The sequence below is a fragment of the Pinus tabuliformis genome, chromosome 6 (genome assembly GCF_031772625.1).
Source record: "Pinus tabuliformis cultivar Carrire ecotype Pingquan chromosome 6, CPIR1, whole genome shotgun sequence".
Taxonomy (NCBI): Eukaryota; Viridiplantae; Streptophyta; class Pinopsida; order Pinales; family Pinaceae; genus Pinus; species Pinus tabuliformis.
Window position 1 is genome coordinate 167,940,008 of NC_142292.1, and position 19,372 is coordinate 167,959,379.

The following is a 19,372-nucleotide window of genomic DNA, read 5'->3' on the forward strand; positions in this document are numbered from 1 at the left end:
ACAGTTGACAGTTCTGCTTTAAAGCAATTAAAAGGAGATAGAATTTGAACTAAAACTGTTATTGAAAGTAAATTAGGAAAACTATTTAAAAGCAAACTATTGCAATTAACCAATGGAAATGAAGGGCGAAGTAAATGGGCAGCAAACTGTAATTAAAGGAATCTGAACACCAAACTCTAATTAATGGAAATCAACAGCAAAGCCAAATTAATAGCAATATTTACTCTAAGAATAAACCGGACAGCACACGGAAATGGAATAGCAGATTAAACTTGAATGTACAACAACCCAAATCAAGCACGCAACACACTTATCATTAAAAGGAATAGTAATCTGAGCTTTGATACAATATGCATGAATCACAGCTATAAAGTAACAGCAATTGTAACGGAACAACAATCTCGAATAAACAACAGTCACAATTTCAGAATACATCATACAGTTGTACCGATGTAGGAACATGCAGCGCGGTTAATCTGTAATCGAATGAAAATCTGTAAGGAACAACAATGTTATATCAACTATAAAAAGGAACAGCAATGTGATACAAAGTTAAAATGATAACATAGCATTCCTGTTGTTGATAACGATAGTATCCAATCAAGTATATATAACAGCGCTGATATGTAAAACAGTAAAGGGCGTCAGATTACTAAACAGATTAAATGAAAGAAATCAAACCACACATGAATCGTAAAGATATAATACAGCAGTAGCGTACTCCACCAGAGGTTGGGCCCTTAGCCGCCAGCGGATGCTGCTGGGCTACTTCAGATGAAAAGAATGAACAACTCCTCCCAAATCAGGTATTAATCATTAAATGGTAAAATCATTACAACAGCAACAGCTTTGAGACTTACAGCCTAAAACAATCCTTTCTTCCTCCTATCCTATCATGAATTCTTAATTCTAAATCTCTAATTCTAAATCCTCAATTCCATCATTTTTCCATCCCCAAATCATCCTTCCATTCCCCTCTGTGATCTTTGTTTTCATTTAAATAGAGAGAGATCAGAGAGAAGTTACAATAAAGATAAGTACAACATGATTCCTACTACAAAATTGGATTGTTTCCAACCAATTGATCAACAAGAAGATATATTTCCATCCATCTTTCAACAAGAGCAAGACGAATTTGGCTTTGCAGCTGAGATTTGGAGGACGGCCGCAACAACAAATCTGAGAAAATCGTGCTCAAAGAACCCTGCGTTTCTCTCAGTACAAGCCGAATTTGGGCAAGTCGTTCTTTGTTAAAGTTAATTGGGTCCGTTCTGGATAAAACCCATGTTTCGGATTTTCCATATTCTGCTTCATTTTCTCAGAATCTCAACCGCAAAACTGTCACTTCTTATTCCAGCGCATTTCTGAGTTGGCACTTTTAATGATCAAATCTTCAATCTGGAAATTATCTTGAAGGCTAAAAATGGTGAATAATGTTATAACCAATTTATTAAACTTTCATTGATAAAATCATGCATAAACATCAATTTATTAGAAATAAAGGAGAATAAATAATATTTTTGCATAAGAGCATAAATCATTGTAAAATAGAATTATATGATAAATTATGATAAATGACGTGATGAAGAATGGTAGAAATGGGTGGAATAAGCGTTCAAAAGTGACAATAATAATGGTATATTAACGACCCAACAAACACCTATTGGTATCTTTTTGATATTCCTTTATCTCTTCTAAACTACTGGTGAAATAGAGAACAAATGAAAGCAAACTAATCAAATCTACACTACTTGCAGTGAAATAATTCTAAAGACAATTCAACCATTAATCTATGAAATAAATCTAAGCATAAAAATACAAGAAGAGGAGCCTTTGCTGCTAGGGTTGGGCCCTAACCCAAGAGCTTCAACCCTCTGAGTTAACTCAGTGTTGGATCAAGGAAATGCTCATTCTCATTATGAAAACATAAAATTACATAGCAATGTCTTCCACAAGTCTTGAACTCGAAAATGACTAGTGTTTTTACAACAAAAATTCGAATCCTAATGAGGCTCTAGGCCTCTTTATTTATACAACTGAAGTCTCCAACGACTTCCTTAAATCTAGGGAGGCTCGACTCCCAAACTCGAGATAAACTAGCTCTTTGACTGTCACTTGCTTGGCTGCCTTTTGATCTCCATGAGTTGGCTGCTTGTACTTTGAGCTATTGTGATCGATGGAGGAATATTCGAATGAGGGAGGACTAAATGAGGAGGATCTAGCTCCTACAATCTATCCTCCTTGTCTCATTCGAGTTTCAGCCCTTAATTATCCAAAAATCCAGGATATTCTCTCACAAACCTGCATTCAATGCACATTAGTCCACTAGGCATAATATATCACTTTGGATTATCTCATTAAACAAAATATGTAATAAATTGTGAGAAGAGTTTATTTGACTAAGCTAGGAGGTGAATTAAGGTCCATATAGTTACCCAATGATGAGGCTCATAAAAATATCTGGAGGAATGGTTACCAAAATCTCCATGAAGATGGAATTCAACATGTGAAATGCTCCCCTCCAGTTTCTCCATACACCCAACAAGTCTCCTTCGTCCCGTTAGAGTGATGTTAAGCCATCCAACGTAATTATTACATTCAACCACCCCTATAGGGGTTTGAAACTGAATGTTTAAAAATATAACTTTAATTTATTTAATTTGAAATGTTCAAGTGTGTTTAATCCATTTATATATTGAAAAATTAATTTCAAATAATAAAACAATTACTATCTCACTCAAAATTATGGCCAAAAGTTAAAAACCATTTAATCTATTAATTATGGCTACATATAACAAATATTTATTAAAACATTACAAACTAGTGATTTTACGGTTCCTTGATTATCTTGTCATCTTGTCATTATTGCAAGGAGAAACAAAAAATGACAAAGCATAAGAAAAATTTTAAATAATAAGAACATCTAGCGACATATAAGAAATATTTATTCAAATATTGAAAATCCTAACAATATATATATATATATATATATATATATATATATATATATATATATATATTTAAATGCGAGGGCCTTGGTCACATGAAGTGCACATTGTTGCTCTATGTGCAGCATTGTAGAGTAGTTTCATCGCATGACCACCCATAATCCGTTGGGCAATTTGTACAGTCAGTCAGATGCACACACCAAGGTTGATGCTCAGCAGCTAACTGTCCGATGAGAAAGAGCATGATGGCAATCCATACAATGGAGACCAAAACTAGCTGACTCATTTTCTTCGTCATTTCTGCAATTTGAAAAAAGAAAAGAAAAACAAATTAGTTAGTGGCCAAAGGCCGACACTTCTCAAGGGTTTAAGAAAGCATTTGTATAAAACCATCTACCAAGGGTTCAAGAAAGAATTTGTATAAAACCATCCACCAATGTAAAAATCAGTGGGTCAAACAAAAATGCATCACATGGTTTCAAAGTAAATGCTTAACAACCCTAGAGCAAAAAAATGAATGTTCAAAAATTTAGTGCCAAGTTTAACCCAAAAACCCCTTGATAAGAATAACTCATAGGTATGACCATTCTCAAATCTGACCAAACATGATAACATAGGATTTGAAGTCAGAAACAATTCTGAGATTCCATTAACAAAAACAAAAATATTTAGGGCAAAAGGAATTTTATTGTGATACCATGCAAAAGTATTGGTATTTCTCACAATGTTTAAAAGTACATAAAAGAACTCCCTTATATAGAAACTGGAAAACAAAAATCCCTATGTGAGCTTGCAACTCATTATAGGTATCTTATTGAGAAAGGAATCTATGGAAAAGAATGACTCTAACACTAGATAGGCACATACAATAAAGACAAACATGGAAGAAAAAATATTTCACTAAATAAAAAGGCATCATGGCCCACTAGAAATATTCTAAGCATAATTCACTAAATAAAATGTCATCATGACCCACTAGAAATATTCTAATCTTATATACTTTTATCAAAAAAGTAAGAGAGACTAGGACAAATTTATGTGGATTACAAAGTCTCATAATCATTTCATACTCATAGGAATAATGAGAAAGCTTAATTGCAATTTTATCATTTTCATTTTCCTAAAAAGCATTTAAAAAAGATTAAATGGAATATTTTAAGAAATTTTGCACTAAAAAAATGATCCATATTGCTTATATTTTTATTTGTTGAGTCAATAATTTGTTATTTATTTATATATTTATTTGTTAAATGAATATGTCCTGATTTTTCTTTTAGATATTCACATATTCTCCCCTTGTCCTACATCATCCTAACTTATTGAGAAAGGAAGCTTTGGAAAAGGCCAACTATAACACTAGATATTCACATACAACAAAGACAAACAATGAAGAAAAATAAATTCACTAAATAAAAAGGCATCATGGCCCACTAGAAATATTCTAAGCTTATATGCTTTTCTTAGCAAAAACAAAAGAGACAAGGAAAAATTTATGTGGATTACAAATTCTCATAATCATTGCATACCCATAGGAATAATGAGCAAGCTTAATTGTGATTTTCTCTTTTTTGTTTTCCTAAAAAACATTTAAAAAAGATAAAATAAATTATTTTAAGAAATTTTGAACTAAAATAATGATCCATATTCCTTATATTTTTATTTGTTAAGTAAATAATTATTTATTTATTTGTTAAATTAATATTTCCTAATTTTTCATTTAATTCCAATCTTTATTTGATTGTTATACATAAAAGATGTTAGCATATTCTCCCCTTGTCCTACATCAACCTAACTTATTAAGAAAGGAACCCTTGGAAAATGTCAACTATAACACTAGATAGGCACATACAACAAAGACAAACAATGAAGAAAAAATAATTCACTAAATAAAAAGGAATCATGGCCCACTGGAAATATTCTCAAAAAAATCACTAAATAAAAAGGCATCATGGCCCACTAGAAATATTCTAAGCTTATATATTTTTCTTAGCAAAATCAAAAGAGACTAGGGAAAAATTATATGGATTACAAATTCTCATAATCATTGCATACTCATAGGAATAATGAGCAAGATTGTTGGGAACGGGTTCCCCCAAGAGCAGTTTTAGGGCTAAAAGCCCATGTTTTGGGACAATCATGTAATAAAATTGTAAAGTCTCTACATTTTGTGGTCGCGGAGCGCAAAGGTGTCAAAAGTCATAAAGGGTTGTCCACCCTCATTTTGTAAAGTGTCAAGTCGGCTATAAAGATCTACCCATGGTCCGTGGACCATGGAATTGTATAAAAAGGAGGTAAGTAAGTAAGCTCCAGAAGGAGTAGTTAGGAGAAGAAGGAAGCATTGGAGTTTTGGTAGAGAATTCTAAGAGTTTCAGGTTTTAGCATAGATAGAGGCTCTGCAGCTAAGTGTGCAGAGACCTAGGGTGGAAGTCCACATTTGAGGGTGTGGATCCCTGCAGCTGTGTGCGCACGACAGATAGAGTCTGTATTAAACTGGAAGATATCATTAACTAGCATTTGCATCAGATGTTGCAAAGTAAACGCCGTAAGGCATAAATTGAAAAATGCAAATATTTTATTTTTTAAATAAATGAGAAATTTATATTTAAAAATATTAATTAAAATAACATTTTAATTTTAATAACATTTTAAAGCTAAATACAATTTAAGCCATGAGATGAAAAAGATAAAACATGGACCGTTGACAGTACTTGGTAGGTCAGGGGTGGAAATTTAAGTTTAAATGCACAGCAATGTAAGTAAAGCTTCCATAAACAATCCTTTTTTAACTGAATGGCTAAAGAGAATCGCGTTTTACTGGCAACTTCAGAATGGCTTTTCTATCCAACACATAGGAAGATCACAAAATCCGCTAGCTGACAACCTTTCAAAAAAAGGATTGTTCAAAGATATAGGTATATGGTACATGGAAATCTTCTGGGAAAACAATATCTATATCATGGGGGACCTTCTTCTTCCTGTGATATAGTTTTGTTTTGGCAATTTTTGATTTTTTGCTTTTTGTCTTATTTCCCTATTGTTGATTTTGGACTGGCTGGCCACCGGACATTAATCAGTGTCCTCTGCGAAATGGAACTTGTTTCTCCTTCACAGATGGTGATGATGTTATTCCATAATAGAATGAACCTGCTCCAAAATTTTGTTTTTTCCAAATTCCTGTTTTCACATTGTGTACATGCTATTACATAGCCTGAAGCTGCCTTATGACTTTGGCAATATACCACTTGAACATTGTTCTATTTATGTATGTTTTCACTGTATTATGAATATAAATGTTGCTTTTTTATAGTAATTTATAATGCAATGATTTGTCATAAATAATGTATATTTTTTGTATCATATAGTATTGTTAAGGCTACTCTTTATTTGGTTGTTTCCGGCAATGGATGAAGTTATATACACTAAAAGTCATTATATATGACAGGTTAGTGCAGTGAACGTCTTGAGTTGCATTAATGTTGACATTACTTAGTCTATCTTAGATCATGGTCATGATTTTTATGTTGCTATGCATCATATCTTAGCATCATGAGCAATCATTTATTGGATGCGCAAATAACCTTTTTTTATTTCAATGCTATACACGGTTCATTTGTTACGAATTCTTTATTTTTTAAAGGAAAAAAACTGTTGTTTTATTTTGAGGAAAAATGTGTTACTTTTGTTTGAGATGAAAATTGAGTTACATTTCGTGTATTTTGAGTACACTGACAACAGAAGACTGTTTGGAAACTCTTTTTGAAATACAGACTATATAGGTTTCTTATTATCATGATCCCACTACACTCAATGAATTGCAAGCACATTCAGGTCAATATCCAGAGCAGATGAGAAGTACATTCTATCTGGTAATGAATTACTGCAGGTTAGTGTAGTGAACGTCACCAGTTGCATTAATGTTGACACTAGTTAGTATATCTTACATCATGGTCATGATTGTTATGTGGTTATGGTTATGCATCATATCCTATCATTTTAGGCATTCATTTATTGTTTTCATGTCTTAAAGTAATAACTTGTTTTTATATTGTAATGATATACGATCCATTTGTTATGGAATCATTTATTTTTTAATTCAACGTAAACTCATCTTTTATTTTCAAGGATAAAACTGTTGCTTTCTTTGAGATGAAAAAAATTGTTACTCTAGTATGAGACAAAAATTGAGTTACATTTCATGTGTCTTGAGCATATTGACAACAGAATACTGTTGATCTTTTTGAAATATAGGCTATATAGGATTTCCTATTTCATACTTTCTAGCACCGACAACTTTGTTTCTATGATCACAATCATAAAAGGGGGAGATTGACAGCCATTACCATAATTGTCCTTTAATGGGACAAAAATGAGTGTTGGATGACAGCAGTCCTTCAACTATAGGCTGGAAGTATAAATAAACAGCAAACTGTTGCTGGCTAAACTTCGGTAGCTATCTTGGGATTGATAATACAGAACTTTGAGCTTGGATTTTGTGATTTTCCATGACACTTAAAACAAGATTTCTGTGATTTTCGTTGCACCTGGAGCAGATTTCAGCATCTTACTAACTCACATCACACAGCGATTATGGTTTTTCTGTAGCTCACATTGTTCATAGAGATTATGGTTCTTCTGTAGCACGCCTTTTTCAGAGATTATGGTTCTTTGGTAGCGCACATTTTTCACTGAAATTATGGTTTTTCTGTAGCTCACATTCTTCAGAGAAGTAGTCTTTTAGGAAGCTCATATATCACATAAATATACCTTGGACCTCTGAACTCTTTTTCTCTAGGTAAGCCTCTACAAAGCTTAATTCGCATCACACAGACATTATGGCTTTTCTTTTGCTCGGTTTTTTTCATTGAGATTATGGTTCTTTTGTAGTTCACATTTTTCATAGAGATTATGGGCCTAGCTCACATTTTTCATTGAAATTATGGTTTTCCTGTAGCTCACATTCTTCAGAGAAGTAGTCTTTTAGGAAGCTCATATATCACATAAATATACCTATGACCTCTGAACTCTTTTTCTCTAGATAACCTGTACAGAGCTTGGAATAGAACCTATGCCAAGTCAGGAGCAGAATTGTTACCTAGTGCGAGTTCAGTTTTTTTATAGTACGAAGAATAGCCCTACCATAGTTCCTTGGAACAAACTACTGGAACCTTGATTCAGTCTCTTTTTTAGCAGATTACCTGTGACAAATGAATTGTGGGTTGGACAATTGATGTGATGACAGATTGTTGTTTTTGGGGAGACACTTCATTGGGATGCTTTGCTATGGCTTGTTAGTTAATGTTTATAGTGATTGTGAATGCCTTATTTAGGGTTTAGAAAGTTTTTGTTGAAGTCCTTGCTTGGTATAAAGTGGAAGGATTTGTTGTACCAGCCTTGGCAAAATTGAGAAGTTTGGAACATGCCAATCTGAAGCAATCCTGGAAAGCAATTTCAAGAACCAAAATTCTCATTTTTTTTTAAGTTTTTGATATGTGTTTGTACATTATAAACATTTTTATAATACAAAATAACCATGAAAATAATCAGATGCTACCATACCTTGAACCTTAATTTTTCCAATAGTTTTCTTTGGCTTAGGAGCAGTTGCTTCTAGGGCAGCATCTGCAGAATCATTTCTCAACAGTTCTTCCTCTGGTTGCAACAGTATTTGCTGTAGTCTATAAAAGTTGCACACATTTCAATTTACACAATTACTTAATAATATGCAGAGTATTATCTTCATTGTGAAAGAATTTGCATTTTCCGAACTACATGACAATTAAAAGAAATCAACAAACACAATTTTGTTAATAACCTACATCCTTGTAACAGAGAGGTTCAAATTGTGCTATGTGACTGAATATTTTTTCTTAATAGCTAGACATGGACAAAGATGGTTATGGTAAGAGCTAACTAGCCTGCCATAGGGCGTCAAATGCCCGTATGGAGGCCCCCCTTACCATCCATGCCCATGCCCTTCCATCCGCCATCCATCGTTTCTATGGGAGCTTGACTGCCCATCGCATCAAACGTTTTCCGGGAACGGGAGACCCACCACCTCTGAGCTGGCACCCGCTGTGCTGGCGCATTTTCAAACGAACGCTCGCGCCAAAGAGCCATTTGCTCCATTCGCGCTCCTGTCGAAGCTCCTCTGCAACCCCTCTTGAGCATACACTGCATCCCGCTCACGGTGCTGGCTCACCTCGCAGGTCTGCTCACGGTGCTGAATCTCGGCGGGCTCATTCTTGCATCTATAGACAAGTGAAGATATTGCTGATCAGGCAAGGTCACTCTTCCATTTTTAATAGGTAAATTATACTCTGCGCTGTTCAACATAATCAATACTGTTGTTGTTCTCTTCATATATTCGATGTAGAATTCCAACCATAATAGGGGCATCACTAAATCTGGTTAAAATAAAATATGGATCTCTACAGTGCATTAACCATATTTTAAAGAGAAATCTGAGTCCATTGTCCAACCTAAGTCTACTCAACCTCCTCGGGACCTGCAAGTGTAAACGCTCAGGGTTAGGAAGCCTCAACAACTCTTAAGGTCACCCTTCTGCTCTTTCCACCTCCCATGAGCTAAAGGAACAGGATAATTTCCTTACTTTTGTACAACATTTAGCATACATGTATACATTCATCATCTGCTACATTTTCAAGTTTATACAAATTACTAACCCTGATGCCTTAAACAACCCACCATTGCTAATTAGTAATCAGACATAAAGAATACTTTAGCATTAAAAAGAACCTACAGAACAGTATAGCTTTTATAGGTTCCAATGCATCCAGCAAAACGGAAAGTTGTTTCCATGAGTTGAGTAAAATTCGCATTTTTATTTGATTCGCTTTGGCATTACTTCTCCTGTACACTTTTTCCTACAATCCTTGGCTAGGATTGAAAATCCTCCATCTTCATATTAAAATCCTTGTCTAGATGTTTTTTGCTTTTATCATACAAGAAAATAGAACTTCATGATCAGAGTAATTGACTCTAATTTTCTGAAAGATACAACTTTAATCTTTTAGCTTATACGGACACAGTAACTTTGGCAAAATGTTGGAAATATGGAACCTATAATAAGCAAATTGAGTGTGTATATTAATTTGCTTGCATACATTTAATTTATCTTTGTCCTGCTTTAACTGGCCGAAACATGAGTGCTTATTCAGGCCGTTGCTATTATAAATCGGGCCAGAAAATTTGGATAATTTGATGGTTGAGGAGTATTTGGAGAAAAGCGGATCCCTTTCCTCTCTGTGTCTAATATAACAGCGTTTGGCTGGAATTTACTGGTATAGCAAGTTTGATGAAACCTTTAAAAACATTGAAGTAAATTATGCAAATTTTGAGTGAATGTTTATTAATTGGCTTGCCACGCTTAAATATTTAAAGTGCAACTTGTGTCAAGCAAATGAGTGATTAATGATAAATCTCTGGGCTGACAGTTCTGGATAATTTGACAGTTTACCTAAAAATTGACAAGCGAATCCTTGTTCTCATAGAAAGTTTTCAATCTTTCATATGCTTATTTTTCCCTTTTACTTGAGCTACAACCAAATTTTCAATATTCAATACAGTAGTTGCATGGGCTTTTCACTTCTTAACCTTTCAGTTTCTACAACATCTTGTGGTGGTATAGGCTTGGGCCTAGTACTACTTGCAATGCTCCATGACCCATTTTCCTTGAGCAACATTTACAACTTGTAGCTTCATAAGCTGAAAGCATCACCTCCAAAAAGCTGCAACAGACTTGTATGAGTTGGACATACTTCCCACCATAGATGCTCACTCATCCAAAAAAAAGATAAAAGGAGAAATTGATTTTAATGTTGCTAATGTTGCTACCACCATTGTAGTGGAAGCATGGTCAACATATGCACTGATACAATGTAAAAATGAAGACATGAAAAACAAAAACATGAATACTGAAGGACATAGTTTAAAAATTGAGAACAGTAAACACACACTCTCATTTTTTATTAATTCAGAATCACAGATTTATACATTAAATAAATGTAACTCATTCCATCTTAGATCTCATTGATTGATCACACTGACTCCTCAAATAAAATTGACTGTTGAGACCTTATTACTTAGATCCAATAGAGATCTTATTCTGATTAACTAGATGAAAGAAATAAGAAAATTCTTACAAATTCCATGTGAAAAGTGGAGGTTATAAGCAGGAGATTCCAACATACTAGAGGGCATTTTAAAAAACACAATCAACTAAACTCACTTGGGTTTAGGGCTGTTGCAAGAGATGTTGGTTCAGCACCCTGGAGCAGAAGGATTACGATTTTTCATCCATCATATACGAGCATTAGCTAGCAGAAGGAGCACTGATAAGTTGGAATGGCTAGAATTAAAAAATATGGAGACCATCCATAGCTTGGAATGGATAGAATCAAAAGGAAGAAGAGAAAGTTGTGTTAACTATTTGTGGAGACATTAGAATCACTTCAACCAAAAATGTTTGTTGAAATCACAAATGCAATCCTGTCAAATAAGTATACCAGTTGATGATTCACACTGTGTGGCCATAGGAGGAAACATTTAGCACACATGATTTGACTTCCTGGATATTGCCTCTTGTTGATGGAGATCTGGATAAGCATAGGAGTGTTCTCTCTATTTGGAACCCTCCAACCAATGCAATCCCTCTTTCAAGATGTCAGCAGTAGCTCTGGAAAACACTAACAGTCAACTGCAATCAGAATCGCTGGATATAGCAATGTTTTTGAAAATGTAACAGGAAAAACCATTTTCTAGGGTTTCTTTAGTCAATCTTACTAAAAGGTGATATTTTGAAATCCTTAGAATCCTTGCTAGCATGACAAGGTTTGTCTTAAATGGTTCATTTCTTCTTGTCATGCTACATCCTCATTTTCATGAGCATGCATGCATTATTAACATGTGCGTGCATTATTAACTCTTTATGCTAATAGAAAAATAAAGATGCTCTCTTTATGCCCAAAGTCTTATCACTGATATTTGATTTTGTGTTATTTTTCAAGGATGTGCATTCAAACTTGAGGTAGAATAAAAATAATCAATTTCAATCAGGATATTTTATCATATTAAAGTATTCTAACATGAATCTATTTTGTTGTTGTCACTATGCATTGTTATATTTTCCTTCAGCTCTCTTCTATTAAAGTGCTCTTGAAAGCAATCTTCCAAGATCAATTTATCCCACAAACGCTGAAGTGAGGTCTAATGTTCAACTTCTTTCCACACCGGTATTGATTAAGGGCATAGTAAAAATAAACGTAGGGAAGTTCCTTCATTACTTCTACCAAGGATGCAAAAGCTCGAAGTACCTTTCATGATAATATCTTTCAAGTTAAATCAAAGTCGATTTGTGGCCACTTCAATCATGGACATTTGTGCCACATTCCTGCATGTTTCCCATTGTTTCCAGGGCAGATTTGCATAAGATAGGGCACTGCAGTAAAAGTATGTGGCTGTGGGTTATGTTCAGAAGTTCGAGTGTTCTTTTGAGGAGATATATCAAGATATGGGGCACTCCTTTGAAGCCCAAACACAGTGTCTACAACAAGAAATTGGGCATGCTTGTGATGGGAGTTATAACCAGCAGCAGGGATAACTTAACAGCAGAGGAAAGGTGCTGATTTGATGCTACTTTTGGGCCTGTCCACATTCATTTATGACAGCAGAGGAAGGCACAGTACTTGAGATGGTTATTTCAATTATTTTTGGATCTGCAGTCCTGCTGGTATAAATAGTTACAACCAGCGTTAGAGGTTCATGAGGGAGTTAACTTTACTAATTACATGAAGGGCACCCTCAATGAGGAGTTACATTAGGGTGACCTGCTGGAAAGTCATTATTTACTTGAGTTATGCCAGCTAGGAGGGCACACTCCTTGGCTGTTACTTTAGATCTGATAGCATTTAACTATGAGCAATATTTTAATTGAGTGACAAAGGCATTTCTCAACTAGTTGTAAAAGAGGAACTTAAATGCATACTTAATAAAGCTTATGATAATATAGTTTTGTGCCAGTGTCATAAAGGAGTTTCTGTGATGTGGGAAACAACTTCAATTGATGTAGCTTGGAAAACAAATATTGCAAGTTTTATCACTGCTTAATGATCACCAGAAAGTCCCCCAAGGCATGCTTAGTATTTGTATTGAGGGAATTAAAATAAAAACTCTTTTAATAAGAAAGTTCGATTCACTGTTTGAGAAAGGCATGGAGAATTTGTTTTTGTGTATTTACATGGGTCTGGAATGTGCATGGCAATAATCTTGGATATTTGATTAGGAGCTCTACTGATCTGTGGGTGTTGTAGTTCTACACATTGTAAGGGGTGTTTTTTTGTGGCCTCATGAGATTCTTGAATGTTAGTTTAATGGTCATATCATGTTTTTATTATAAAGTATCGATGTTTTGTATTAATTTAATAGTTGATTGGTTATAAATTAATTGTTAAATGATTGTAAAATAATTTTTTTTTAATTGAATATATATAAACAATTACCCTACGTAACAGCAGAAGTACATTGTTCTTTGAAATTCCAGATAAGCTAGGCATTCCAACTCCATGTCTAAAATTCCCAGCTTACAAAAGACTGCTAACAAAGATTTCCAACAGTTCACACAAGTATAAATCCTGTAAAAGCTTCCTAGTATTAGTAAAACCTTGAAATAAATCAGAATAATAAAAGATGTTACAGCTGTCAGCTTCTTCCATTCCTTGGGTAGAGTGCACTGGTTCCAAATCTCCTATTTCCATGGCTTCAAAGAGCTGCCACACAGTGTCTTCTTCCCTGATTTCTCCAATCTCTGCAGAGTCCAAGTTTATGTGATTGGAAGCACCTGAAATATCATTCTGACTTTACTGTGTGCTTCTTAGGAAAGCACATTCCATTTCCAACTGCATCACCCTTTGATTCAAATGGGGCAGAATCCCCATAATAGTATCATTTTGTGAGGAAATTTGGTGATCATGAGTCTGTGACTTCACCGTAATTGTGCCAAGGGCATCCCTGTTGTCCTTGATTAACTGCTTGTGCCCCTGAAAGTCTTGCTTTACCTCTTGATTATAAATATACATGACAGTCTCAGAATTGATGTGCTCAGACAAAGGAGAATAGGCCTGAAAATGCAAAAAACCTGACCCAACTTATATGAGGGTTTGCCACTACAAATTTATGTCTCCCAATGCAGGATGGGATTCCACAGATAATGCCAAGGGCCAAAGAATGGAAAAATTCCTCTAGTAGTCCAATAAATTAGAAAGAAAACCCGAAAATCCGGAGGAACTTGTAGTCAAAATGAGTCAGAGGTGAAATGTACAGAGGTAACCAGAACTCTGAATAGAGCTTCAGATGAAAAGGGCAGAATCCCACTTGAAACCAAAGCCTGGTTGCAGACGATGATCAAGCAGAGTTATTTTTGTTGGTGAAGAAGGGGAAGGTAGATTATTCACGTTAGGGGGTATGTGATGACAAGTATGCAAAAGGGTAGAGGCTATAAAGAAGAGATTAAGGATTTTGAAGATGGAAGAGCAATTATTGCCTGCCAACACTCTGATTGAAGCACTTGATGCTTTAGAAGAGCTCATAGAAGCAATATTGAAACAATGAACCCAAATGAGGTGTGAAGTTTTACTTTCTTGAGGAGATTTAAAACCTAGATGTAGTAATAGATTGGGTTCAAGAAGCAATAATTTGACATTGAGGACATAGTTGAAGATTGACCCAGAAGAGTAAAGTTTGTTGAGAAGAAGATTAAGTCCCAGACAACGAGTTGAGGGAATTATTAGGCCTTGTTTAGGTGATTTTATAATTTAAAACAAAAGGATATGTTAGTGCAAGAGTATAGAGAGTAGTTAATGAAATTGCAAATTTTAGGGGAGGATAGGTAACCTATACTGATTAGGGCCTTAAGAGATGAACTTGAAAGGGAATATAAAGTATGAAATCTCTTGTGAATGGATGGGACCAAAATCTTGTGACTTGAATCTTGGGAAATGGAATTAAGTGATAACTCTTATCGACGAGAAGTGGGTTCCTTTATGGGACTTGGATGTTGCACAACTCACATGAATAGAAAGGATGTCAATAAGTTTAGAAGGGAAGTAATGGTTGAAAGGGTTTAGATTCCTTCTTCACCATATATGGACTGTCTCCTAATGGCAGAATTGGATCTCTCTAAATAAGATGGAAGGGACAATACACCTACTATGTGGCCATGGACGACCAAGGAAAATGTTGGATGACGAAATTTGGTGAAGCAGGAATACCTCTATAACTAAGTTGCATGATATGGGGAAATGGAAACCTGAATTTGAAATGTAAATGTGATGGAAATGTGACCCCTAAAATTAGGAAACAGGGAAATTTTGAGAAGATATGACATGGGAGTGATGATGCTGGGAGAGCTTTGTTTAATTAAAAGAATTAAACACTTACATATGATAGAGCTTGGCATGATCTTGTGTTATGTGACTTGTCTTGAATGGGACAAGACAGGCTTACTTTTCTAAAATTTTCAGTAAAATGCATAGGTTCTGCAAACCGTTAAATTTAAAAATTGAAATGTTTTTGTAGACAGTATACACGGTACTTGCCACAATATTTGGAGTGTATATATCTTTGGATCGATTTTCAGGCCCTTTGCGCAGTGCAGCTACCCCAGCTGCTAAATATAAAACCTTGGGCATTGGAGGTTTTCATTAGAAAGATAATATAGCCGCTAAATAGACAGCTACAACGTCGGTGGCACCAGGATGGGTTGTAGCAAGGGCGAAGGCACATCGATTTCTTATCAGTGCAAATAAGGTTTTTCACAAACCTCTTCCTGTATGAAAATGTCTTTGTCATAAATAAAGAGCTAACCAGCCTGCCATTAAATAGACCTGCTAAATAGGAATCTCCAAGTAGCAGCATTTATTGACATAAGACCAGAATGAGTACCTTGAAAATTTTCTCGAAGCAAACTGGAATCCCTAGGACAAATATGATTGTCCCATAGCCCTGACAGGTAACAACTGCAAGTAGCTTTTTTTTATGATGGATATTAGAGTCAACCAAGATGCTGCTTGAGCAGGTATTCTCAATAGAGAGCCTGAAGAAAGCCTGAAATGCAGAATCGCACTAGTGGAAAGCCAAACAGTCTGCAACTACCTGGCAAACAACCCTATATTTAGATGAACATAAAATATTGGGAGAGAGGACAAAATTAAACAAATTAGAAGTAAGATACTAAGAAATATTTAGTAAATAGTTCTAAATAGGACTGGACTCCATTACTTTGGCCATTGGTCATTTTCTTGACCCAGATAAGTGGAAATTCTAAATCGGAATATTCACTAAGAATCAAAACTTTGATTGAAATTTATCTAGCACGGTTAGCTGAAAGGCATTTACAAACATTATATCAAGCGATTCTTTCAGTCTTTCATGAATACGAAGAAACAGGGAATAATAGACACCGACGCAGAGATATGATATCGCCCTAAACTGTGAGATATGGCGATTCTGTTGCCAACATTAATCTGGATAGAAAACCCTTTGTAATGTGAACTCAATCTGGAAGTCGTGGATGTTACATACCTACTTGAAAGTCACTGGGTTTATTTTTTCTTTCAATACCAAACTCGGCCTATAAATCTACAGACAGACTCCAGCATCTAATTTGCATAGTAGAATCTTTGCAATCAACAACAAGCCCATTTTTTGTTTCCCAATTAATTTCAAACATCAAAGGGCTAATGGGCACTGACAGTATAAATCTTGGACCTACCAGAATCACAACTGGATTGGCTTTGGTCAATAAACTGATGGGTTCAATGATGGACGCTCTGTCCATCCATAAACAATGACTAAAATTGGAAGGAACAAAATGAGATTTTATGATATTGAAATGCAAATTAGAATACAACAAGAATTGTCAGTACCTTAATTCATAACCTAGCTGCATCAATGCCTTTGGCTTATCTGTCTCGTTGTGCCTTCTTTCACGGTAATGGCTTATCTTGTCCTGCTGTGCCTTCTTTCAAAGTAATCAGATCAATGCTGGATCCATCTTCAAATCCACAAAACAATGAAGTATCTTACAGTACAGTAATAATGAAATTGCATGACTCTTTCCACAGATGTTTTCTGTAATTCAGATAAACATGTTTTGCTTGGGAATTTAAAGGAATTTACAATGCTCCTTGAGACTTTTTCAAATATTTCTTGAAGGTAAATCCAATTGTTTTCTATAATGATGTCGAACGATAGTGGGGTTCGTATTTCCACAGTTGAAGCCACCAACAAGGCGCGCACCGTAGTGAATATTCCAATGTAGCTGCGGGATGCAGTGTATGCTCGAGAGGGGTTGCAGAGGAGCTTCGACGGGAGAGCGAATGGAGCAAATGGCTCTTTGGCGCGAGTGTTCGTTTGAAAATGTGCCAGCACAGTGGGTGCCAGCTCGGGGGTGGTGGGTCCCTCGTTCCCGGAAAACGTTTGATGCGATGGGCAGTTGAGCTCTCGGAGAAACGACGGATGGCGGATGGAAAGGCATGGGCATGGATGGTAAAGGGGGCCTCCATACGGGCATTTAATGCCCTATGGCAGGCTGGTTAGCTCTTGTCGTCTAAAACCTCTACAAAGTTATAGAAGATAAGTCACACCTTGTATCATTTCATGTGATGTGCTGTTGCGAAGTGATGTCGCCCCTGCTTTTATAAGGGTAGACACCTCTCGTATGTATTCTGCACTAGCTTGCACATAAGCAAGACCATGCTGAGAATATGTGGCACGCAGAGGAGGATGGGGTCTAACACGAATTTTTCTCACTGCTTCCCATCCAGCCAAAACTGTGGACTGTAAATTTGAAGATCGGGAGCGTAGGGACTCCATATTTAGAAAGGATGACCTACAAGACGTAAAACTGCATCTGGATGGCATATCTGGCATGATCTTGACTTTACGCACTGCATCAAAAACAATGTATTGAAAGCTCAATTTAAACTTTCTGAATCATGAGGTGTTTTACATTCACTTGCTTTATTTCAAGTGCAATCAAACAACCATAGACTCCCAAACCTACCTAATGGAAAAAATTTGATGGAAATTATAACAGCACAATAGATCTCTATTCTCTACATCCGTTTGTTTCTTTTTCACTACCTCTCAAGAAGAACGAGATATGTGCCATTTAGAAAACAAGGAATAAAAACAAATCAACTGTACTTATTATTGATGCATCCATATCAAGTCAATACAAAATAACCATGAAAAGAATCAGATACTACTATACCTTGTAGCTCACATTTTTCACTAAAATTATGGTTTTCCTGTAGCTCACATTTTTCACTGAAATTATGGTTTTCCTGTAGCTCACATTCTTCAAAGAAGTAGTCTTTTAGGAAGCTCATATATCACATAAATATACCTCTGACCTCTGAACTCTTTTTCTCTAGATAAGCTTGTACAGAGCTTGGAACAGAGCCTCTGCCAAGTGAGGAGCAGATTTGTTACCTAGTGTGAGTTCAGTTTTTTAATAGTACAAAGAATAGTCCTACCATAGTTCCTTGGAACAGACTACTGGAACCTTGATTCAGTCTCCTTTTTGAGCAGATTACTTGTGACAGATGAATTGTGGGTTGGACAAGTGATGTGATGACATATTTTTGGTTTTTGGGGAGATACTTCATTGGGATGCTTTGCTATGGCTTGTTAGTTAATGTTTATAGTGATTGTGAATGCCTTATTTAGGGTTTGGAAAGTTTTTGTTGAAGTCCTTTCTTGGTATAAAGTGGAAGGATTTGTTGTACCAGCCTTGGCAAAATTGAGAAGTTTGGAACATGCCAATCTGAAGCAATCCTGGAAAGCAATTTCAAGAACCATTCTCATTGTTTTTTAAGTTTTTGATATGTGTTTGTACATTATAAACATTTTTATAATACAAAATAACCATGAAAAGAATCAGATGCTACTATACCTTGAACCTTAATTTTTCCAATAGTTTTCTTTGGCTTAGGAGCAGTTCCTTCCAGGGCAGCATCTGCAGAATCATTTCTTAACAGTTCTTCCTCTGGTTGCAACAGTATTTGCTGTAGTCTATACAAGTTGCACACATTTCAATTTACACAATTACTTAATAATATGCAGAGTATTACCTTCATTGTGAAAGAATTTGCATTTTCCAAACTACATGACAATTAAAAGAAATCAACAAACACAATTTTGTTAATAACCTACATCCCTGTAACAGAGAGGTTCAAATTGTGTTATGTGACTGAATATTTTTTCTTAATAGCCAGACATGGACAAAGATGGTTTAAAACCTCTACAAAGTTATAGAAGATAAGTCACACCTTGTGTCATTTCATTTGATGTGCAGTTGCGAAGTGATGTCGCCCCTACTTTTATAAGGGTAGACACCTCTCGTA

At 35.4% G+C, this 19,372-nt stretch overlaps 1 long non-coding RNA gene across 1 annotated transcript in view; it reads left to right on the forward strand.

The window, feature by feature from the left end:
• The window catches only part of LOC149257913 (uncharacterized), a 48,950-nt gene extending 36,292 nt beyond the window's left edge, over positions 1-12,658 (forward strand). Inside the window, exons 2-3 of the long non-coding RNA XR_016256764.1 lie at positions 6,716-6,831; positions 12,102-12,658. This is a non-coding gene — a long non-coding RNA (uncharacterized LOC149257913). The remainder of the gene's footprint in view (positions 1-6,715; positions 6,832-12,101) is intronic.
• Positions 12,659-19,372: the final 6,714 nt, after the last annotated feature.